This window comes from Tursiops truncatus, chromosome X, assembly GCF_011762595.2.
Source record: "Tursiops truncatus isolate mTurTru1 chromosome X, mTurTru1.mat.Y, whole genome shotgun sequence".
Classification (NCBI taxonomy): Eukaryota; Metazoa; Chordata; class Mammalia; order Artiodactyla; family Delphinidae; genus Tursiops; species Tursiops truncatus.
The window spans coordinates 98,999,424-99,025,727 of record NC_047055.1 but is presented as its reverse complement, the minus strand read 5'-3'; the positions used below and the strand labels follow the sequence as shown (position 1 = coordinate 99,025,727).

Sequence of the window (26,304 nt, the reverse complement as noted above, 5' to 3'; positions counted from 1 at the left end):
ACCCACACAGCATATGCCAGCCCTCCTCTGATACCCAATCACATTCCCTCTGAATGAACCCACTTCGGCATTCTTCTGCCTGCATCAGCCAGCCCTCACTCATGTTTACCATTTATGATGGTTAATTTTACATGTAAACTTAGGCTACGGTGCCTGGTTGTTTGGTCTAGAAGCTGCTGTGAAGGTATATTTTAGATGTGATTAACTTGTAAATCAGCAGACTTTGAGAAAAGCAGATGATCCCTCCATAGTGTGCTGGACATCATCCAATCAGTTGAAGGCCTTAAGAATAAAGACTGAAGTCCTCCCTTGAATAAAGAACTATGCCTCCAGACTAGAAATTCTAGAATTCTACAATTCTAGAATAGAAATTCTGTCTGAGTTTCTAGCTTTTGGACTCAAGACTGCAACATGAAAGTTTACCTTAATTTCTAACCTGCTGACCTACCCTGCAGATTTCTGACTTGCCAAGCCCCACAATCACATAAACCAAAGCCAATAGCCAATTCCTTAAAAGAAATCACCCCTCCCCACATATATACATTTGATCCTTGGACAACATGGGGGTTAGGGTGCAGTTAAAAACTGCGTAATCCGGTTCTGCATCCGCAGATTCAACCAACCATGAATCGTGTAGCACTGCAGTATTTACTGAAAAATATCCGTGTATAAGTGGACCCACACAGTTCAAACCCATATTGTTCAAGGGTCAACCGCAATAGGATATTTTACCCTATTATATAAAATACAATAACCTATTATATATCCAATCCAATCCAATATAATATAAATATCCTATTAGGTCTGTTTCTCTGGAGAACCCTAGCTAATACACTGTTCTGATCATTTTTCTACCAGTAACACTGTAACCATCTTCTCTTATAATGAAATACACTGCAGCTATTTTGCCATTGCTACACCCAATGATATTTTTTCTTAGTAAGGTATGATATTTAGGTAAGTTATAATCAATATATAGACTTAGAGATTCCCATTTTGTTCTTTGAACCAATTAGCATAGAATCAACATTCCATATCCTGGCTGAGTATCAGAATCACTTGTGGCACTTCTTAAAAGTACAGTTGATCCTTGAACCACAGGGACTTGAACTGGGTGGGTTCACTTAATCTACAGTACTACTCATTCTGGGGTTGACTGAATATGAAGATGTTCAACCATAGATACGGAAGGCCGATTGTAAAGTCATACCTGAACTTTCGACTGTGTGAGGGTCCACACCCCTAACCCCAAAGTTGTTCAAGGGTCAACTGTACATATGCCAGAGTTCAACCCCGAACTTGCTGAATCAGAATTTCCTCAACTGATTTTGATTCACAGCCAACGGCTGAAATCCCTGGACATAAAATCATTTGACCACAGTATCTGCAACAGGATCTAGTCCAAGGTCACTTTTTTTTTTTTTTTTGCAATACGCGGGCCTCTCACTGTTGTGGCCTCTCCCGTTGCAGAGCACAGGCCCCAGACGCGCAGGCTCAGCGGCCACGGCTCACGGGCCCAGCCGCTCCGCGGCATGTGGGATCTTCCCGGACCGGGGCATGAACCCGTGTCCCCTGCATCGGCAGGCAGACTCTCAACCACTGCGCCACCAGGGAAGTCCCAAGGTCACTTTTTTAAATAGAGCACTTGAGGTTAAGGGAGAATAAATTACTTATTCAAATTCCCAAAAAGGGTAAGAATGAACAGTATCAGGCTGCTATTTTTTTCATATTTCTATAAAGTACCTTTTATTTTCTTATATAGACATTTCCAGAAAAAAGATAACAAGTGGCATTCCAATCACTCAGTGCACACAGTTATGCATATCTTATCATTTGATCCCCAGCTCCAGTTCACTAATATAGATAGATTATAATATTTAGGAAATAAAAAGAGGCAGCTCTATTTTATAAGGTAGTTCATGCCATGTACACATGAAATTATCTGGTATATAGTTAGAAGACCTCGTAAATAGCTAAAATCTTGGTTATTAATTGTGTTGTAATAAAACTTTGAGGACATGTAAATGGTACTATGTTATGTCTGATGATTTAATCAAAGAAGGGTGACCTCACTTTCCTAGTGATGGAACTTCGGTAGATGCATTCAAAGAGCTAACATAAATCTTAGCTTATTTTCTAGTAGCTAGCAAAAAACTTCCAAAATCACTTCATATTGTGGATATGAAAACACAAAATAATCAATAACCTCAGTTTTCCACTAACGCTGACTTCTAATACTCCATGGTTTCTAATACAATATTTGTATTTTTTAAAGAATTAAAAATTGACAGAGTATATACATACATAATCAGCTAAAATGCATGTTTCCACTAATGTCTACTTTACCTAACTAACGTCCAATATTGGAAGGGTAGGCAAAAATATTCAATATTATTATTATTTTTAAATTATACTACTCTAACCCTAATTATAAAATACAGAATACTATTCTATATTAATAATCATATCTCTTTATAAAAATTTACTACATATATATTCATACTACAATCCACATTAAGGTACAAATTTTAGCAAACATTAACATTAGTGATCAAAGCCCAATATGTACGTACAAATGTGTGCACTCCATACATACATATACACAACATGGTTTTCTAAGATGTCACTGAACGTATCAGAAAATGTGAATTGAGATGTTATTTTGTAGAGAGTTCTAATATTATATTATTACCTGTTTTCTCTTGTTCATTTGACCCAACAGCATTCTTTTGCAAGAAGATAGGCTGAGGGATGCTCTACATCATCCAGCTATGAAACAGAGTTTTATAAACCCAAGTGTCCCATAGAGACATTTACTCCAATGAACTGGTATAATTCAAAATGTAATCTAACCAAACATGCTTAATAGTCTGGCTAGGAGAAGCAATACCATGGTTTATAAAATAGTGTCTCTGGAAAGAAAAGGAAGTGGACTCTTGGTTGTGCATAAAATCTTGTTAATCCTATTTCCATTTCCCCCTCCTACATTTGTAACAACTGAATAAACTGATTACGTTTTTTTATCTTGTAGCTGTAATCTCTGTAGACAGACTGATTAAATACTTACATTGATGTGATCAATATAGTTATCAATCAATAACGCTCCAGGAATTGATTTTTATAATTTGAGGAATTCTGCGCCTTGATTCATTTATATGCTATTGTCTTTTTTCTAAAAATTAGGGATTGTTAATGTGGAAAATAAAAAAAAAAGAATTAAGGGGGAAGGGCCATGTAAGGAAAATTGCAGTTCTCTACAGCATAATTGAGGAATACATGTGATTAAGGAAAAAGTGATGATTTAGGGGGGGATAAAAGCATGGATAATTGATACAGAACTCGTGAAATAAGGAAGCAATTGTAAATAGATTACTGTGGACATGGAACTGACATTTCCAGTTATTACTACTGTTGTCCTTGAAAGTTAAGATGTGAGGAATGTTCAGCAATGTTTCCATAGCTGCACGTATAAGAAAATAATATTCCTGCCAGCAGAAGCTGCTCTAGTACAGCTTTCCCCTTCTACTCCAGGCCACGGACTCTACCACACAGACACTCAAAGGCAAGAGTGTTATCCCTTAAAATCCTGTCAGTAGTTCTCTTCACCTCAATTCCCAGTTCCAACAGCCTCTTCCCTTTTTAATGGGCTGCCTTTGGCCTCACCTTCCTTCCCAAAGCCAGCAGTTACTCCACAACAGATCTGCATTGCACGTCCTGTAAAGGAATGCAAGGTTTTGTCTTGGCATTCAGTCTCTCTTCCAAGAGACACACACACACACACACACACACACACACACACACACACACACAATGTATAAGTTCATATTACTGCCAATGGTTTCAAAGAATCAGCACTTTTCTGGCAGAAGAAAATCAAGGGATTACATTACTAATGGAGAATTGAGTCATACAGCTGACAGTATTTGGCAGATTATTAATGAGCCTTTAATCATGGGTTGTTTGTCATGTATGAAATCAGAACTTAAGAGCACCATCTACATTAGCAAAAGCAGGTTGATAATCTTTCTATTTAAAGAATATATGCTAATCTTTTAATTCACTTTATAATAAATGAGATTTAAAATCATTTGGGCAGAAAGTTACTAAATATCAGATATCTCCTAGAAATTTGAAACTCTAAATAGGTTTAACTGACCTTAGCTATTCAGATATATTTGGAAAATGGCAAAAGACTTCAAGAAAATAAGTCAAAAGGACATTGTTTATTTTTCATGTATGAACTGAAATATAAAAAGCTCAGAGGAAAAGTAATAAATGTGAATAATACACAGGAAACACTTTACAAAACATTTACTTTGGAAATTGTGCTTTTCGCTGAGTTTAACAGTGGTTGGTTGAGGTCATTATCATATTTTTATAAAAAAGGAAATCAGCAAATAAGTCATTGAGAATATGGTATAAAAGTTTAGAAAATTAAAATGTGAGAGCACATTACTCATGTCAAATTATGAAGAATAACGATTACATTCAATATAAGCTTATTAACACATTGGGTTAATAGTATAGTAAGGTATGGAATCATAAGGAACATTTTATAAGGATTTTGCATTTTTTTCCTAACTTGTTTGGAAAAACTTTCATTTGATTTTAGTGAAACAAAGTATCTACACCTTCAACCAAGACATTCTGGATTTGTAGGTTGACTAACACCATTCCACCAAAAATATTTTCCCTAAACCTAATTGCTATGTAGGAAAAGGTATGAGAACATCTGTAGCAATTTCTGTATCTGTGACAATAGTTGTAAAGATTTCAAACAAAATATTATTGAATATATATGAATATTTCAATATATATATACATATTCTATTATCAACTCATTAGCATCTAATTTTACATTCATCACATATACATTCTGCCAGTGAACACAGTGAACTGAAACAGACTCTAGGGCCCATGAGATTAAAGTCAACGCCTGTTGCAATCATTCAGCATTTAGCACAAAGCTGGAATATATTAGGTCCTAAATAGTTATTGACTAGATATATGGTGTGCCCATGCCATTCGAACTCAGTGTTCTCTACCTGTATTTGTGAATTCCATGGATCTGTTCTTGTGTTTACATCCAAATGAAAAATTACTAGAAGCATTTTAAGAATTATCTTGATCTGTCTATAGCTCAATGCAGCAGCACAAACTCACTGTCCATGCCTGTGTGTGTGTTTTGAACCACACTGAGTGTGACTGCTGCTAGGCTGGCATGTTCTAGTGTAAAAAGGACAACTGTCGCATGTCCACCCTTACAGTCACATTTTACCAGCTGCAAACACTAAAATTTCCTTTTAAAGTGATGACTGGGAAGTGAAAAATAGTTTCATAGAATGAAACTCAAAGGGAAGAGTGTTATCCCTTAAAATTCTGTCAGTAGCTCTCTTGCCCCTCAATTCCCAGTTTGAACAGCCTCTTCAGTTATTGAAGTTACTGAGACTTTTAATGGTATTTCATGAAATCAACAAACTGCATCAGAATTACTTTTCACAAACTAATAAAAAAGAACATGGACAGACAATATTTGAATGATGACTTCCACTACCTGAAAGCAAAAGTACATTATAAATCATCATATGAGCTAAAGTATGTCATGTCTTCAGTAAAGAAGGGTGGTAGAGAACTGAGATGTTTCATGGATATCAGGGCACAGGCATGGCACATTCAAAAGGAAACTTGCATCTTGTCAACTAGTATGTTCTCAGTGAGAAGGGGCTTTGTTTAAGACAAAAAGCATAATCTGATGCATAATTGGAATTTCTTAATTTTAATAGTTTTATAGTTGTATTTGCATATATTTACAAATTGTTAGGTTTACAGTTATAAAAGCATACCAATTTCTATGCCTGGTTTTTTGTTTATGCATATTAAAGTAAAATTATAATAGTAATTTATCACCATTGGGTGTCTTTGATTTTGTTTCCTTCTAAAGGAAACAGTTTAAATATATATTCAACATCTACTCCCACTCATTTTTTTAATTTGGAGAAATAATGAGACTAAAGCTTTTAATAGGCCACTCAATATTTTAATTTATATTTTTGAGCCCCTACTATGTGAAATTTAGCATCACAAGTTGAACAGTCTTTGTTCTAAAGGAGCTCATGGTCCAACCAAACTTCCCAAACTACCTAGAGAGGAATCCAGTTCAGAGTGTCACTCTCTGCTATTTACAAGCTCTGTGTTTGATCATGTTACATACTTTAATTCACAATTTCTTTATCTGTAAAATATGGGTAATAATAATCAAATTTAATCCAGTATCTGTAATAATGAGGTAATGCAGAGTGAACAGCCCAGAGATATATAATATTGATGTATCACTTTTCACTACCTCTCATTAAATGATTTATTTATACATATGTATACACACACACACACACACACAACACAGAAAGTGAGATAAGCCACCAACTGCTGCTACTTATGGTCTACTTCCTTAAGATTATACCATTGATCCTACTTCATGTATTAATTTTCAAAGAAGGAATTATATGAAACACATACTAGCACTTAGCTACAAAAGAAATACAAATATGAGGAGCTTATAGAACAAGTTTTTATGTTACTACCTGTAAAATACCTGTCATATAATAGGTGCTCAATAGAAATATACTGAATGAATGAATGAGAGCTAATCATTGACATGGAGTCAGAACTTACTGTCTAATATCAGTTGTGTAACTGTTTAACATTTTTAAATTCATGAAGGGAACTGAAAGTCAAAACAGATTATAGCATGAGAATTTTTATTTGTTGACTCTGCATTTATCATGAATAATACTGTGATAGCTAATTTTTATATGTCAACTTGAAAGGGCCAGGGGGTACCCAGATATTTAGTCAAATATTATTGTTTGTGCCTGAAAGGGTGTTTTTCCATGAGATTAACATTTGAAATAGTAGACTAAGTAAAGCAGATTGCTTTCCTTAAAGTCGATGAGCCTCATACAATCATTTGAAGGCCTGAATAAAATTAAAATGCTGACCTTCCTCTGAGTAAGAGGGAACTCCTCTTGCCTGACTGCCTTGGAGCAGGGACATTGTTTTTTCCTGCCTTCAACTTGAATTTCCTGGGTCTTGAGCCTCGTGGCCTTTGGACTGGACCTACACCATGGACTCTCCTGGGTCTCAAGCATGGCAACTGCAGATTTTGAGACTTGTCAGCCTCCATAATCACGTGAGCCAATTCCTTATTTTATATAATATACAAATATATCTTCTATTGGTTCTGTTTTTCTGGAAAATCGTAACATAATACCAACACTGACCACAAACATTTCAAAGAAACCTTCATCTTATAGTCCTATATTGATATTTTAAAAGACATTATCTTAGCACAGACCAAGTTATAAACTATAAAATTTGATTATCAAAATTTTTTAAATTGGGGGGCTTCCCTGGTGGCACAGTGGTTAAGAAACCACCTGCCAATGCAGGGAACATGAGTTCGAGCCCTGGTCCGGGAAGATCCTACATGCCGCGGAGCAACTAAGCCCATGTGCCACAACTACTGAGCCTGCATGCCACAACTACTGAAGCCCGCGCACCTAGAGCCCGTGCTCCGTAACAAGAGAGGCCACTGCAATGAGAAGCCCACACACTGCAACAAAGAGTAGCCCCCGCTCGCTGCAACTAGAGAAAGCCCGTGTCCAACAAAGACCCAATGCAGCCAAAAATTTAAAAATAAAATATATTTAAAAAATAAAATTTTTAATTTTTCTAAAAACATGATATGCTCTGAAGTTTTTTCATTCTGTGTTTGTATTTAGCTTTACATTCCTCATTAAAGAAAAACTGGATGCAATGTTTTTGTTTATACATATGTATATTTCCTTCATGGAAATTTGAGGTTCCAGTTCATGCTAGTTTATTGATGTCCCTTAAAAAAGTTAGATTTTAAACCTTAGGTTTCTCTTAGTTATAACATGTATTTTAACATTATCTTCTAACCTAGGAAGTAATGATGAGGGATAAAACATCTGAGAAACACCATTATCACCCCTTAGTACACATATAACCATTCAATAGTATTATTTTAATATTTGAAGAGTAAAGTTGTCCAGATAAATTAATTATTAAATAATTTTGGGACATAATGAGAAAATGTTCTACAAAATCAAGATTTCATCTATTTAAATAGATTCTTCCAGTGAAGTCTACAATGGACTCTTCCAAGGAAATTTTTGAAAGATTGCAATTATATTATTATTATATTAAGACTAAACACTGGTGTTAAGCAAACATAGAATACAATGAGAAATTGATCATGTAGTTCTTTTCCAACTGTAATGTATGATTCTATTATTAAAATCAACTTATCAAATAGACATTGTTATTATTCTATTTCTTTACAGACTCATTAAATGCCTCTAAAATTGCTTAGATAAGTTTACAATGTGACAGTTGATATTTGATCCTTTGCTTCCTTCATAAACAATAATTATAGCATAGCATGAGCTTTCAAAGAGAAATAAAGAGACCCCCCCCCAAAAAAGTACATTAGTCAAAGCCATGGTAATAAAACTTTAAGTGAAAACAGCTATTTTATCCAAAAACTTTAAAACCATTGAGAGCACTTAAAACAGTCCATCACTCTTTCCTGTACCTTGAGAACAGAGACCATGTTTGATTCTTCTGTGTATCTCCAGAGACAAACAATGACACATATTTGGAGTACTGTATATAAATAGCTGTTGAATTAATGTTGAATTAATTAATTATAAATACCTAGATTGGTCTTATGTCTTCCACTATAATATCCTTAACTTCTAAGAAAATATTGACTTTTTAATATCATATACATGTGTAATATTTTATACGTATTTACTTGAGACAATAAAGGGAGAAAAACAGCAGTTTTTTGTTTTGTTTTGTTTCGGTCTGCTTCTCCACTAGAATACGAACCTCACGGGAACAGACTTTGTCTCTCTTTGTTACTAATATATGCCCAAATCCCACACCAGTGCCTGGGCCATATTAAGTAATCAATAAATATTTATTGAATGATTGAATGAAAGATAATTTGAGATCAATGGTATTTCCTACCACTGTGGCTCATTCCATACAACATAATTGAGGAGTTAAAAAAAATGCTTGCTGAGTGGCAGTGAAAGAACAAATGAGGTTGGAAGGGATAAATACATCCACACAGTTAAGTTCTTTCTCTAAGAATGCATCTAAGCCTTTTGTTTTCTGACGAAGAAAAGAGAAGTCTGCACTTACCCAAGAGGAAGGAAATTGGTAAATCAGGTGAAAGGGGCTGTGTTTCTAGGACTGTGCTGGAAGATTAAGAGATGAGAGAAAACAAAGGGAGTGAAGACAAGGTTCAAAACGAGTGAAAGCTGCAGAGGTGGCAAGATTCACTGAGACTTTGGAGGTGGTGCTCTGTTGTCAGACAAGTGTGAACGTGACCAGAAACAGAAAAAGAAAAGTGGAGATCACTGGAGTTAATAAGGTCCAGGAACCCAGTGAAGAGGCTATCAGAAGTGTCATTAGTATGGGTGTTGAAGTCACTGAGGAGAGCTAACTTCAAATAGAGCTCTGTGATAGTAAATATAATCAATGATACCACAAAAGAACTGTTTAATGAAAGAATCACATTAAGGCATTATTCAAATAAGAATCACTTAAGTGATTAACTCAAAACGGTTGCGCTTATATTCGTGAATAACATTTAAAAAGATTAGGCCAGAAGCTCAGCGCAGTGGGCCTGCCTCACCCAGGCCTGGATGGAACCTGGGACACAGCGTTCGCGCCCCGCACTCCGTGCACATCCACCCTCCCAATCCCCCCCGTAACGGAACCGGAACCTCCTTTCCCCCCTCCCAAACCCGGGTAATGGACCCGCCTTCCGGTCCATCCCAGAGCGGCTGCCCTCTTCGACCACATGGGAGCGCTCTGAAGCAGTTACCGCGGGCCCCGCGGCTTCGCCTTCACCTTGGCTTTCACGCCCGCCACGCTGCCCGCGCCGCCCTCGCAGGTGCGCCAGAACTACCACCCCGACTGCGAGGCCGCCGTCAACAGCCATTTCACCCTGGAGCTCCACACCTCCTTCGTGTGCCTGGCCGCGGCCTTTTACCTTGACCGCGACGACGTGGCCTTGAAGCACTTCACCCGGTTCTTCCTGCGCCGCTCCCACGAGCACAGCGGGCGGGCCCAGGGCCTGATGCGCCTGCAGAACCAGCGCGGGGGCCGCCTCAACTTCCAAGACATCAGGAAGCCAGGCAGTGACGAGTGGAAGAGCGGCTTCAAGGACATGAAGTGCGCCTTGTTCCTGGAGAAGCTTGTGAACCACAGCCTGCCGCCACCTGCACCAGCTGGCCACCGACAAGACCGACCCCCACCTGCGCCACTTCCTGGCAATTCACTACCTCAGCCAGTAGGTGGCGTTCATCAGAGAGTTGGAGGGTCATGTCACCACCCTGAGCATGATGGGGGCCCCGGACGTCGACCTGGCAGGGTACCTCTTTGACAAGCTCACCCTGGGCGACAGTGACAAGAAGAACTGAGCCTGGACTGTAGTTCCCCAGAGCCACGGGGTGACCAGAGCCCTGGTCACCGTGCCTGCCATGCAGACGGCAATAGTGCCCTTGCAGAAGAAGTTGACTTAAGTTTTTTTTGTTTTTTTTTTTTTGCAACAAGTGCAGGACTCTCTTTTCCTGGACTTTATCACGTAAGTTTTTTTCTTCCAGTTTTTACGTTTCTTCCAATAAAGTTATTGGTTCATAAATAAATAAAGGTCTCTGGTTCATTCATGTGGGCAAATCTCTCATTTTTAAAGGTTTAAAACAGGTATCCAGGAGTTTCTGAACACAGCCATACCCCAACCATATGCAGCTCAGGATCTCCACAGTGGGAGGGAGAAGGTGTTCCATAGGGCCCTGGAAAACACAAAATCAGTCTTCCCCTCATAAATAATGTGGGTATATGGGGGTAGACTGGGGTGGGGTGGAGTGAGGTAGGGGTCCCTGGTGAATGTGGGTGCATGTGCATAGTAAAAGTATAGAACCATAGCCTGAAAATCATGATTGCAGTTGCCTCTGGGGAACAAGTGAAGGGAATGGGATTGCGCAGGAATTAAAATAAAGGGAGCCTTCAGTTTCACCTGAAATGTTTATGTTCATTAATCATGCAAATAATATTGGTTAAGTATGAGTAGCAAGATGGGGGTGGAGGGGTTTGGAAGTCTGAATGGTGGAGTATCTCTTTGACAAGTTCACTCTGGGCAACAGTGATAATGGAAAAATGAGTGTTAGGCTGTCTTGCTCAGAAACACGGGGGTGACTTCCCATGGTCACCAATGCCTGGCATGCATGTTGTAATAACAAAACATCCACTTATATGTTTTCTTTCCTTTGTATCATACGTATATATGCATGCGTGTGTGTGTGTATATATGTGTGTGTGTGTATATATATATATATATTTTTTTAATTCCAACCAGCAGCAGAGTTCAATTTGAATCTGTAGACTAGATTCTGAATGTTTGCTTAGGAAGACGCCCTTTCTTGAAAAGCAGTTCAGCGATCACATTACTGGAGATGATATAGCTGCTTCCTAGACCTTTCCTGAGCCTGGCTGTATTTCTGCCCTTGGGTTTCATATATCCAACTTTGATTTAGTTTTTGTTATTTGCTACCAAGAGAACCTAAGCTAATATGTCTTATTATCAACACACTTTTTACCAGCCTCCACTGTATTTACAATAGAGTAAATAGCTCTTCTAGGGTAGTAAATGACATTTTTCTCTTTATCCCTACTACAGAGTCCACTGAAAGGAAAAAGGATCAAGGGTGGAAGGGATCAAATAAGAACAATTTCCCGAATAGAAATACAGAATACTGAAGCCTGCTACCGTATGCATCTCTTCTCACCTAAAAGTGTTTTCCTCATAATTTACAGAATTTTAATTCCTTAGATCAGCCTTCCCAAGACTGTGTTCAGTATCAGCCAGTGCCTCAAAACCATTCACAAGTGTTCAGTGAAAAACTTGTATTAATCAAATTAGCAGGATTTTTTGTTTTGTTTTTTCAGTTTTTGTTTACTCTAGGAATTTTATGTCTGATGTAAAAAATATACATTTTGAATGTATAACATGGGGATAAAATATTCAGTGTTTCCCAAACATTCTGATCATGGGATTCTTTTTCTACCAAATCTCACAGAACAGTATTCCAAAGAAAATAGCTTTGGAAACAACGTTAAAAGGTCCCACTGTGGGCTTCGCTGGTGGCGCAGCGGTTAAGTATCCGTCTGCCAATGCAGGGGACACGGGTTCGATCCGTGGTCTGGGAAGATCCCACATGCCGTGGAGCAACTAAGCCCACGTGCCACACTACTGAGCCTGTGCTCTACAGCCCACAAGCCACAACTACTGAAGCCTGTGCACCTAGAGCCCGTGCCCCACAACAAGAGAAGCCACCGAAATGAAAAGCACCACAATGAAGAATAGCCCCCACTTGCCGCAGCTAGAGAAAGCCCACATGCAGCAACAAAGACCCAACACAGCCAAAAAACAAAATAAAAATAAAGTAAAAAAAAAGGTCCCATCGTGTGTTGTTCCAGAAGCACATACCTGGTAGCTAAACCTCATTCACTTTCACTTAGAGGTCATTATGAGAAACTGGAACCTTTGCTGTGAAGGTTTCAGCACAGTAAGCTTTAGACAGTAAGTGTAATGCAGGGCCCTCACCATGAGAGTGGGTAGATATCACACACATCCCTTTTGTTTCCTGATAGGTAACTCCCAACACTGTATTTTTCCATCTATTCTAATTTCTATTTCTAAATGAATGGCTTCTGGGAATGATAACATTGATATTTCTCTAGCACTTAAAGTCAAGAGAAAGTTGAAGGCTGCTAAGTAGTTTATATTCTTCACCTCCCTCTACCTATGTATTCATCTCACCAGCAGCAGAATTCTTCATTTATTTTCCAGACTAGATTGCTGAATTTTGGTCAGTAATACAACTTTTGGTCAAAAACAGTCTGTACCTGCATCTTTTTGAAAATAAGAAAATGACTGTTCCTCTCACCAAAGCATGCTGAAATTTCTCAGAATTCAGACATTTAACTATAAGAAAAAAATAAGGCATACATACTACAAAACATTATATTAATAAAGTCCAAGATTGTTAAATAAATATATAAGTAATGTGTTTAATGTGTACCATGTTTTTCCTCCAGTAGAGATGATCAACATTATTCACATCATTATTTGATTTTTGAATGAGCATTTTATTGCAATGCATTCCTCTTTAGGTTCAATGCAGGACTTACCAAGTTTCTCTCCAGCCCTAAAATACATGATGCAATTCTATAAATTGAAACTGCATTATTCCCAAACAATAGTGGGCATGAGACAATATCAAAAATCTTGCATATTTTTGAAATTTAAATGTGTTCCCACAACAACTCTTAGGTATCAATTCTCATGACACCTCCACTGAATTTGATAAGGTGTCTATTTTTTTCCCAGGCAGATTCAGCATAATACAAAACTATTATTTTCTCAATATGAGAAATATTCTATCACTTTAATACATGATTATATAAGGCTGGAAAATAAGAAGGTGATTAAAGTAAGCTTCTCAACAAGAATAGTATTTCAGTCTGGCCCATCTTATTAACCACAACTTTCATTTGTCTACTGTTTGGCTGATTAATTTGATTCAACAAGCATTTATTCTTTTTTTTTTAAATAAAGTCCAATATTCTCGACTGTTTATTCTATTTTATTTTATTTTATTTATTTATTGGCTGCCTTGGGTCTTCATTGTTGCGCATGGGCTTTCTCTAGTGGCGGCGAGCGGGGGCTACTCTTTGTTGCAGTGTGCAGTGCAGTGTGTTGCACACTGCAGTGTGGTGCAGTGTGCAGGCTTCTCATTGCGGTGGCTTCTCGTTGCAGAGCAGGGGCTCTATGCATGCCGGCTTCAGTAGTTGCAGCACGTGGGCCCTAGAGAGCATGGGCTTCAGTAGTTGCGGCATGTGGGCTCAGTAGTTGTGGTGCATGGGCTCTAAGGTGTGTGAGCTTCAGTAATTGTGACTCAGGGGCTCTAGAGTACAGGCTCAGTAGTGTGGCGCCCAGGCTTAGTTGCTCCATGGCATGTGGGATCTTCCCAGACCAGGGCTCGAACCCGCGTCCCCTGCATCGGCAGGCGGACTCTCAACCACTGCGCCACCAGGGAAGCCCTGGCAGGTAGATTCTTAACCACAGCACCACCAGGGAAGTCCCAAGCATTTATTCTTAATAAATGAGTTTGTGCTGGGGAATCAAAGTTAAATAAGACATGTACTTGGTCCAGTTAAATATATTAGCACTTTGCCAATTTTCTAAGAGTAAAATACAAGTCCAATATGAGGTTATTTTAATAAACAATTAAATCAATAGTATAGCTAGGGAGTGTTTTCATTTATTACTCTCCATTTTATCTTTATAAAGAGGTATGCTACCCAGTCGTTCAACAAACTCACAAATGGGAATGCAGCAACTTTTAATAGGTATGAGGAATAATGTAGGCCAGCTATTCTTCCTCTCTGAATGGTAGACTCTAAATGAATCTAAAGCATCATCAAAAAAAATAAAATCAAAAAATAAAAAATAAAGCACCATCATAATGACCATCATCTGGGTAAATTATGCTGTCGAAATAATATGTTAAGGAACTTCCTCTTCCTAATAATAAGGAATGTTACCTGATGGGGAGGGAGAATTTGGGGAAGAGCAATAATACAACATGATTAACAGATTAAATTTTAGCAGACAAGGAAACTCATTTGTTTACATATTTTACACTGCTGTTGCCTAGAGACAGAGGAGGCAACTGAAGGTATATTTTACTAGTGTGGGTCACATAGGAGTCTTCTAAGGAACTGGTTTAAAAACATCTTTCTGGGCTTCCCTGGTGGCGCAGTGGTTGAGAGTCCGCCTGCCGATGCAAGGGACACGGGTTCGTGCCCCGGTCTGGAAAGATCCCACATGCCGCGGAGCGGCTGGGCCCGTGAGCCATGGCCGCTGGGCCTGCGCGTCCGGAGCCTGTGCTCCGCGACGGGAGAGGCCACAACAGTGAGAGGCCCGCATACCACAAAAAAAGTTAAAAACATCTTTCAAAAAAACTAGTAAAAAAAAAAAGAAGTTATTTCCACTGTAGATTTGAACCTGTAAGTAATCTATAGGTAAATGTAATCTAAAAAAAATTAGGGCAGCCTTAATGGCAGTTCTTTATATAAGAAAGAAATACGTACTTGCTGAAAGCTTTTACAGCATCACTAGCTTGCATCCACTAACAAAAACAGCCTACACTTATTGAGAGCTCACCAGGTATTAGGCATCAGGTTAAGATATTTACATGAATTACTTCATTTCTGTCTCACAATAACATGACATAGTTCTATTATTACCCGCATTTTATTTTTACAGATAATCACAGTGAACCCAGAGACATACATTAATTCCCTAATGTCCCACAGCTTCATAAGTGGCTGAACTTTAATGTAAACACAAGGAGTCTAACTTGAGGACCTGTGCATTTACCATTAGTCTATATGGTAATGAGTAAATGAGAAGTTTACAAGCCCTCTGAGTTATGATAATGTGACAAAGTCTGCTGTAAGAAGTTAGGAAGGGAGAGATCCTACAAGCCTGCTTTAACAGAAATCACATTTCAGTTGGACACACCTATAACAGGATCAATCAGTTAAGTACCAGTAATACAAACTGACATGGCCCATGGTCTGAAAAGTCAAAGAGATTTCTGTAATTATACTAAGAATGACAGTAAATATGAACTAAGAGCATTCTGCTTTGTATTAATGTGACTGCACAGGTCCAAAAAATGAACCATAGCTTGGCTGGGCAGACATCAGCTGCTGGGATTTTATGAAGAAATTCATTAGAGATATGAGATAAAAATAGAAAGATGGGGCTTCCCTGGTGGCACAGTGGTTGGGAGTCCGCCTGCCGATGCAGGGGACACGGGTTCGTGCCCCGGTCCAGGAGGATCCCACATGCCGCTGAGCGGCTGGGCCCGTGAGCCATGGCCGCTGGGCCTGCGTGTCCGGAGCCTGTGCTCCGCAATGGGAGAGGCCACAACAGTGAGAGGCCCGCGTACCACAAAAAAAAAAAAAAAAAAAAGAGCTATAAAGATTTAGATAAAATAGGCATGTTCTTTAAAAATATCTCCTCATCTTACCACATATAAAATATATCTATCAGAAAAGATATAGTAACATTTCTGTTTAATCTATTAAAACATGCCACCTATTTAAATGAGTCATTGTTACAAGCTTGTCATGTAGAAGATATCAATTTAAACACCACAAAAGAAAACGAGTGCCTCCATTAACATGACATTCAAATTAGTAGATGAACTACAGAGACAAAGAAAAACCATCAGAAATTCAGAGAAGAAAAATTATGACCTTGTGCTTGCTTCTTTTAACATCAACAGATTTTTTTTAAATGGATTTAAGTTGAACTTGATTCATGTATTCAACTTGTGCTTGAAAATATTTTATCTAGAATAATGAAGGCTTTTTTCCAACCTAATTCCCTTAATCTATGTCAGCTTCACTTATAATCTAACCCGACGAAGACGTGTTATTTCCCTAAATATACCTCATATTATCCTCTCAAAATTTATCCTTAACATCATTTGATATATATAATACATGGGAGGTAAATGCATAATAATGTGGTTCAGAAGCACATTTCCATTTCTGAAACAGTAATTTTTAGGATGACACGAGGAAAATAGTATCAAATAAAATATAAATCTTCAACAAAAGCCCCCCTTTTCTCCCCCCGCCAATTTCTAAGACTATACTCAAAATCAATGGTAACTCTTTTTGAGAGGCATTAGATCAATGATTTTAAGAATGTGAGTCAGACAAAAATGGGTAAAAAAAATTTGACTTTATGTTATATTTGCTATATGACCTTTGACAAGTCTTTTCTACATTTCATCATTTATCTACATAACTGTACTTTTAAAAATATTAAATGAGTTAATTTATATAAACTGCTTAGCAGTGTGCCTAGTATGCAGAAAATGTTTAATAAATAGTAGCTAGTAGTACTATCATCTTATTATCAATAATCACTGTATTCCTATAGTTCTTTACCTTTATTTTCATTTAACTTATAATATTCTGAGATGCCTTTGATTACACTCACTTATAACACTTTTATCACAGATTCTATGTGAGGGGGTTTTTAATATTTAATCAGGCTGTGGTATTTTGCTTTTTTTGAAAGGGTGTGTTGAGATATGTAGAAAAGACAAATGAGAACATTAAAAAGGTACATTTTAAGTAGTTTATTTCTTGACGATACATTCAGAGCACAGGAAAATCTATTCTTTCATATGCATTCTTTTGAAACCTCTTGCTCAGAGAGACTGCAGGATCATTCATCATTTCCTACTGTTTCTACATCCATCACATCTTTTTCCTCTGCTTTCCATATGACCTCCTTAGCTTTTCCGATTGTAGTAGCAAGCAGAACTAATCATGAATAAATTCAGATTTGGGACAAAGGAGAAGCACAGTGGTCAGATTTGACCTTAGTTCTCTACAGCCCATGGCCCTCAGGTTATTCTTACCTATCATGAGAAAGAGCTTATTACATCTCAGCTGTGTACAGGCTAGGATGGGCATTAGAGAGATCAAGTTAAATGGGCATGAACTGCTAGCTGACAGGCATCTTTAGGTGTTGATTATGTAGCATTTATCAAATGTCTCTTTTGCTGTCTCTGTCAAAACAAAATTATGGATTCAATTAAATTGTAAGTGGAGTTTTAGTGTCAAATTTAAAACACTGTTTATATAGGGTTGTTTTCTTTATATTTATCCTTAATTTTTTCTTTAAACTGAAGAATTATGAGATAATACTCAAGATTTGCAAATGCTATTTAAACCCCCCAAACAAAACAAAGTCAATTCCCTCATAAAATAATAAAGAAGGAAAGAGAAAAAAAAAGGACTTTTGCATAGATTAATGCACTGGGTCACAAAATTATAAAGGCAGTGATTTATTGATGATCTCTGGAAAATCCCCAAATTTAAGGATCAGACAGAGGAAGAGAATCCAGAACATAAGCCAGAGACGGAGTGATCATAATGGTCAGAGGAGAGACAGGAGTATGGAGGCCTAGGATATTAATTTTCTACTGCTTTCTTGAAAATATTTTTTTTTTGTTGTAAGAGCACTTAATAGAAGATCTACTCTTTTGGCAAAACTTTAAGCATTCAAATGCTGTGTGACAAACTACCACAAATTTAGCAGCTTAAAACAACACCCATTTATTGCATCACCATTATGTTGGTCAGAAGTCCAGTCAGGCACACAATTTTACAGCCTAATATCAAAGTATCAGCCATGTTCGTCTATTATGTGGAGACTCTGGGGAAGAATCTGTGTACAAGCCTATTCAAGTTGTTGGCAGAATTCAGTTCTCTATAGCTGTAGGACTGAAGCCCACATTTTCTTGCTCACTGTTGGCCAGAGGCCTCTGTCATCAACTTAAGGTTGCCCACATTCCTTTCACACATGCTCCTCTACTCTCCACTCCATCTTAACCAAGCTTTGGTGAGGTGATTCCTTCTCACACTTTGAATCTCTCTGACTTCCCCTTCTTCAACTATCTGGAGAAAACTCTATTTTAAAGGGCTCATTTGATTGAGTTAGGCCCACCTAGATAATCTCTATATTTTAAGGTCAACTGACTTGAGACTTCGATTACATCTGTGAGATCCCTTCACAACAATCCCTAGGTTGTTGTTTGATTGAATAGTCAAGTGGGAGGAATCTAGGGGTAGAGGCATCTTTAGAATTTTGCTGACCACATCCAATAACCAAAGAAAAAAGATTTTAAGAACAGATGGAGGCTTCCCTGGTGGTGCAGTGGTTAAAAATCCGCCTGCCAATGCAGGGGACCCAGGTTCAAGCCCTGGTCCGGGAAGATCCCACCTGCCGCAGAGCAACTAAGCCCATGTGCCACAGCTACCAAGCCTGTACTCTAGAGCCCACGAGCCACAACTACTGAACCCATATGCCACAACTACTGAAGCCTGTGCACCTAGAGCCCGTGCTCCACAATAAGAGAAGCCACTGTAATGAGAAGCCCACGCACCACAACAAAGAGCAGCCCCCACTTGCTGCAACTAGAGAAAGCCCACACACAGCAACAAAGACCCAACACAGCCAAAAATAAATAAATTAAATAAATAAATTTTTTAAAAAAGAACAGATGGGAGTAGGGGATTAAGAGATACAGACTACTATATTAGGTATAAAATAAGCTACAAGGATATATTCTACAACATGGGGAATATAGCCAATATTTTATAAAAACTATAGATGGAGTATAACCTTTAAAAATTGTGAATCACTATATTGTACACCTGTAACTTATATAGTATTGTACATCAACTATACTTCAATTTTAAAAAAGGAAAAAAGAACAAATGGATAAACAAAGTATGAGTAGCTATGTCAGGCTAAAGAAGGTCAAGTACTAAGAAAAAGACACTATTGTTAATCTGGTGGAGCATGGCGACTTTTGAGTGAGCTAATCTGGCAGAATGATAAGGTTGAAGAGTATTGGAAGAGTGATGAAACTGCAAGGAAATGAAGATTGAATGGGTGGTTGAAAAGCATATACACTAAATATAGCATAGTAAAGAAGAAATACAAATCACTTCCTAGATACATTTAGAGTTAACACTGAAGAACTGCAAAGATGAATAGAAAAATTTTAAATGCACTTAGAAAAGACAGATTACTAGAGAGAAATGAGAGTTAAACTCACAAAAACAAAACAAAACAAATTAAAAACTCAACAGCAATAACGAAAGCCAGATAGAAGAATATTATTTTCAAATTGGTGATGAAAAAAAATTATCAACCTAATAGTGTATGCCTAGCAAAGCTGTCTTTAAATAAGGAAAGGAAAACAAAAACATTTTAAGATACATGAAAATGGAGAGATTTTTACCATAAATAAGCCTGCACTGAGGGAACTTCTAAAGGATCTGATGAAAATGCTTAACAGTGGGAAAAATAAAAGATTAAAACGTAGGCATATCTAACCAGTATTTTCCATATAAAATAAGAATAAAAACAACAATAGCAACAAAAAGTCTAATATGTGGAGCTCAAAAAAAGGGCAGATACTGGGCTTCCCTGGTGGCGCAGTGGTTGAGAGTCTGCCTGCCGATGCAGGGGACAGGGGTTCGTGCCCCGGTCCGGGAAGATCCCACATGCCGCGGAGCGGCTGGGCCCGTGAGCCATGGCCGCGGAGCCTGCGTGTCCGGAGCCTGTGCTCCGCAACGGGAGAGGCCGCAACAGTGAGAGGCCCGCGTACCGCAAAAAAAAAAAAAAAAAAAAAAAAAAAGGGCAGATACTTAACACAATAAAACACATGTCAAAACTGAGATGATAAAAGTTAACGAGTTCTAAGGTTTTTGCATTGGTCAGTAGCTGTTTGAGTTATTAACTTTAGACTGTGTTAAATAAATATTCAGGATAAAATATCAACTATACCTTGTAAAGTAAAATAGCTGTAATTTTCTTTCAAAACCAAGAGAAGGAAAAATGATATGTGAAAGAAAACATAGCTCAATCAATCCCCACAGAAACAAACCAAAAAACCAAGAAAGGAGACAAGAAGCAACTCAGAGAAAATAAAACAAATATAAAAGGAAAAGTAAATTTATAGAAACTAATCCAGGCATTATCAGTATTAATTATCCCTGCTGTCACATATAAACTCTATATGGCTAGAAGCCCACACACCACACGTGCCTGGAGTAGTGTTTATTGGGGAAAACCCATGGAAATAGGAGCAATAACACATGTGTAAGTCCTCTGTTGCCCACTGAATTCTAGGACAATGAAGAAATATTTCAGGGTATACCTCAGACTCTGGAAGAAGTTCCTCACACATGAACTGTGCAGCCTTTAAGCATCATTAATCCATGGGAAGCATTAGTCCCTCCCATGTTTAGATCAGGAACCAGGCTACAATAGCAATTTGATAAGGCAGAACCTGGACTCCAGCCCTGCCCTGCAATCTCAGCATTCATGGTAGGTAGGTAGCATTATCTGTCCCTTCTGCTTCAAGCCATGTGATCATAGCCATATAATATATCAATGCAGCAGCAAGATTTGACACGTTCCCTTCATATGATCAGAGGCTGAGGTCCAAACCTTATTATGTACCAGGAATTATTTTCTTAGTCACCAGGCCATAACTCATCTCCACAGAGCTTAACAGGAGTATATGAACTCAACTTTTGTTTCTCGGGACCAACCTGCAGGAGACCAGTCTGGGCCAAGTTAACCCTTACTTCTCAAGAATATATGAACTAAGCTTATTAATTAAGACGTATATTTTCAGGATATACAAAGATATCAGATTTCAGCTATATGCTCTTTACAATATATGCACCTAAAACCCAAAGCCAAGTAAAGATTAAAATTTAAATAATTAATAAATATATACCAGGAAAACACTAATGAAATTACAGTTGAGCCACTTATACTAATATCAGAAAAAATAAACCTAAGCAGGATAGATTTAGTATATATTAAATATATATTTATATATAGAAAAGTGTCAATTCTCTAAGAACATATTAAAACACTAATTCCTGTACAGGGTAAAATACTCTTACAATATGTGAAGTAAAAGTGGCCAGAACTACAAATTGAAATAGACAAACCCAACAACATATGAGATTTCAACATAACTATCTCAGTTTCTGGCAAGTCAAGCAGAGAAAATAGTAAGATATAGAAATTTGAATCACAAAATGTGAACACACTTTACTTAGTGGCCATAGGCAGAGCTCTGCAGCAAAAAATGGAGAGTAACTTAGGTATATACTATACATTTAGAAAAATGGACACCTGATCCATAAAGCAAGGCTCGAAAATATCAAAGAAGCAGTATCATACAGACTATTTTTGAATAACTCATTGATCAAAAGAGAAATAATAGAGATTGTTTTTTAAAATATTCAGAACTAACCAATAATAAAATGCTGTATATAAAAAAATGACATACATCATAGACCATGAGAATTTTTTAAAATATCCGATATCTAGGGCTTCCCTGGTGGCGCAGTGGTTAGGAGTCTGCCTGCCAATGCGGGGGACACGGGTTCGAGCCTGGTCCAGGAAGATCCCACATGCCACAGAGCAACTAGGCCCATGTGCCTCAACTACTGAGCCTGCGCCCCTAGCGCCCGCGAGCCACAACTACTGAGCCCGTGCACCTAGAGCCCGTGCTCTGCAACAAGAGAAGCCACCACAATGAGAGGCCCATGCACCGCAATGAAGAGTAGCCCATGCTCTCTGCAACTAGAGAAAAAAAAGGGCCCATGCGTAGCAACGAAGACCCAACGCAGCCAAAACTAAATAAATAAAACAAATAAATTTTTTTAAAAATCAGATATCTAAAGGCTACAATAAAATTGTATTAAAACAAAATATGGGTGAATTCCTTTATTATCTAGAAAAGGGTAAAAAAAAGTCTTACTGTGATCCAAAATCTAGAAGTAAAAAGGGAAATTCTTGATAAATTTGATTACATTAAAAATGTGCAGGCTTCCCTGGTGGCGCAGTGGTTGAGAGTCCACCTGCCGATGCAGGGGACAGGCGTTCGTGCCCCGGTCCGGGAAGATCCCACATGCCGCGGAGCGGCTAGGCCCGTGAGCCATGGCTACTGAGCCTGTGCGTCCGGAGCCTGTGCTCTACAGTGGGAGAGGCCACGACAGTGAGAGGCCCGCGTACCGAAAAAAAAAAAAAAAAATTGCGCATCTTATATCACATATAGAGGGCAAATATTGCTATTATATAAAGAACTTCTAAAAAAGAAAAAGTCCCAATACTTTAAAGAAAAAAATAGGCAAATGATATGGAAAACAGTTCACGGAAAAAGAACCAGCAATGGCCCTTAATCATATGAAGTGATCAGATATATAATACACGTATAATAAGAGAAATACAAAATTGGAACTACACTGAGGTATCATTTCTAACCTTGGCAAAAACAGAACACTTTGACAACATACTCTGTTGTTAAGGTCATGAGAAACAATCACTTTCATACATTGCTAATGGAACAAAACCATACCAGCTCTAAGAATTTGATATTAGCAAATTATTAATTAGCAAAATTACACATGCATTTACTCTCTGAACCAGAAATCCCACTTCTAGGAATCTATTCCTAAGATACACTCACAGAAATATGCAATGACTTATGCAAAAAGCTACTTATTTTCCTACTAATTGCAAAAGCAAAACAGCTGTAAAAAAGAAAAAGAATGAAAGAAATACGTTACACCTTTTGGGGTACCTTTTCGGTAACAAAGGTGTGGGAATTCATACACTCATACACATGTACATACATATTTGCTAATATTTTCCAAAAACAATGGAAGGATAAACCAAAAATTAATTAAAAGAAATAGTAAACTTAGGGAAGAAGACAAAAGAGAGGTAGTGGGAAGAACAAAGATAAAAACTAGATATTTTCTAATGTGCCTTGTTTTATAGTTTTGACCTTAGCACCTTCTTCGTTTTTTTATATATGTGAAAAATAACATTAAATGAAATAAAAAAGTGAAGCAAAACCTAAAATAAAAACAAATTGAAACTCACTAATACTACTTTATATCAAATTTGTGGCATAATGGCAAAGATACTTATCTCAATGAATTTTAAAATAGAACGTTGACTTTATATACCTAAGTGGGACCAAAAATAAAAATCACAAAATCTTAAGTCGCAGCTAGTGGTCCTATTATTAAGTTTGATTTGGGGATAATTCTAAAACCCTTATAAAAATACACACATACTCCACCACACAGAGTAGATTAAACCATATATGTAATTACATTACTAGGAACCAAGATTTTCAGTATAAAAGACAAGATCAACATACAAATCAGACATGTGAAACATAATCCTATAATCTCCATTTAAATTTGGGAAATCAGTATTATGAAATTAGAATTTACTGATTTACTTACTTTTTTAGAAACTTCTTTTTCCGTCAACTTTGTATTGCCGTTTTTTTGTGGTACGCGGGCCTCTCACTGTCGTGGCGTCTCCCGTTGCGGAGCACAGGCTCCGGACGCGCAGGCTCCGCGGCCACGGCTCACGGGCCCAGCCGCTCCGCGGCATGTGGGATCTTTCCGGACCGGGGCACAAACCCGTGTCCCCTGCATCGGCAGGCGGACTCTCAACCACTGCGCCACCAGGGAAGCCCCGTATTGCCGTTTTCTATTCAAAAGCCTGTGGAAGAACAGCTTAACACCACTCAGTTATCATCCTCACCAGGGAAATGCTGAATAGGCACAGAGGGCACCTGCGTGCCCTCAGACTAGGCTGCGACCTTGGGTTTAGTAGCAGTAAACTCAGGAACTGGAGAGGTCCATTCACCCTGAAATTCCTCCTCAGTCACAGCCTTTCCAGCAGCACCCTGCCCTTCCTTTTCAATCTCCTCAGGATCTCTGTGGAAGTAGAGATTACGCACGACCTCCCGTGAGTTCTCGCGAGAGGTGTGGCACGCATGCACAGAACCTCCGGGCCTAGCAGCCACCACAGCTGACCCACTGAGGGGGCCACCACAGCCGACCCACTGAGGGGGCTCACTTGTTGCTGCGTGGGGTGGCAATGTCCACATAGCACAGAGGAGAATCTGTGTTACGCAGAACGAGAGTAGACAAGTTAACTTAAGACGCCTCTGTGAGAGGCTGGCAGTCAGCCCTGGGATCAGTAACCAGCAAAAGTCGAGGCTCCCGGAACGCCGCCTGGATCTGATTGGTGAAGCTTCCAGGAGTGAAGTGGCCATCGATAGAACTGGCCCTAGTGACAGACAGCTACAACTTTCAGTGTAGCCCGCTGGCCAATACTCCTGAAGGATATGACGCCAATATCAGCCGGATTTTCACTGGCAACAATGGCAGGAGCTGACAGCAGAATCTTCTCCCAGGTTCTCTTATGATGTAGATGCCCCCACTTTTCTTTTTGTAGATATACTGTTCCATTAGGAAGTCAAGGTTGGTGCCACCTAAGTAGGTTCCTGCAGCAAGGAATTTAAGTACAGCCTCCTCCTTCATTTGCAGTATGTCAAGGGCTTCGAACATTCTGAAAGTTTGCCTTTCTGACAGGAACTGAAGACTATACCGTATGGACTCCTCTCCAGGTAGTGTGGAAAGGTAAAATTTATTTTTCTCCTTGTAAAATAAATAAAATACAATGTGTTTTAGCTCTCTACTGAAATGCCCAAGAAGCTGTGATAACCCAGTAGAAATTGCAAACCTACCACCCAGATATAATCTCCAAATATTAGTTTCCACTTACAAGAATTACCAGGGCTCCTTAAAAATATATCTGTGAACAGCAGTATCCAAGGTGAGCCTGATCATCTTGTCATTTCTGAAATCCTGTGCCTAGACTCTATCACAGACTATAAAAGGACACAGGAGGCAACTTGAAGGGAGTCCCATTAGCCAAAGATGGGACCATTTGAGCTTCAAAAAGAAGAACGAATACTGAAATGTATCAAATCTATTAAAATTGATAATTACACTTAATATCCTAATTATACTTAATCACCTATTCTTCATCATTGAGATCTTACTTAGGCAACCAGCTCATTATTCAGGAAATTCATACAAAATAATCAATAGGAATTGCACAGCCCTACTTATAAAATATTCTTGCCACAATAATATAAGATAAAATAAACTAAATCAATTGCACATCTAGATCTAACTGTTACATGAAATTTTGACAAATAGGAAAAAAAAAACATGAGAATTTCAAAAACACAATATAGACAGAATAGTATATGAACAATAGAATAAACCAAATATAGAAGTAAGGAGTTAATAAACATAAGATTGGAAATTTATGAGATTCAAAACAAATACAAAATAAAGAGAATCAACAAGACAGAAATTGATTATTTTAAAAAGGTAATGCACAGATACTGGCAAAATTAATCAGGAAGAACAGCAGTACATATAAACAATATAAGGGGAAAAGGACATAAGCAGAGGTAAAACTCAGATTACAAAGAGAGAACAATGAAAAATTTTATGACAATAAGATTGAATATTTAGACAAAATAGTTTCCTAGAAACTAAGTTATAAAAATTGGCTCAAAAACATTGTCTTATAACAAATAAATTGAATCAGTATTTTAAAATGTAAAACAATAACAAACACCAGGCCTAAGGTTTTCAGGAAAATTCTACCAATTGCAAAGAGAAGAT

The 26,304-nt window shown here is 38.1% G+C and overlaps 2 pseudogenes; one reads left to right on the top strand and one right to left on the bottom strand.

Moving 5' to 3' along the window:
* Positions 1-10,520, top strand: part of LOC101333919 (ferritin heavy chain pseudogene) — a 54,938-nt pseudogene extending 44,418 nt beyond the window's left edge.
* A 6,819-nt stretch (positions 10,521-17,339) lies between these two features.
* On the bottom strand, positions 17,340-25,832 carry LOC101333632 (small ribosomal subunit protein uS2-like; annotated as a pseudogene).
* Between the last annotated feature and the right edge of the window lie 472 nt (positions 25,833-26,304).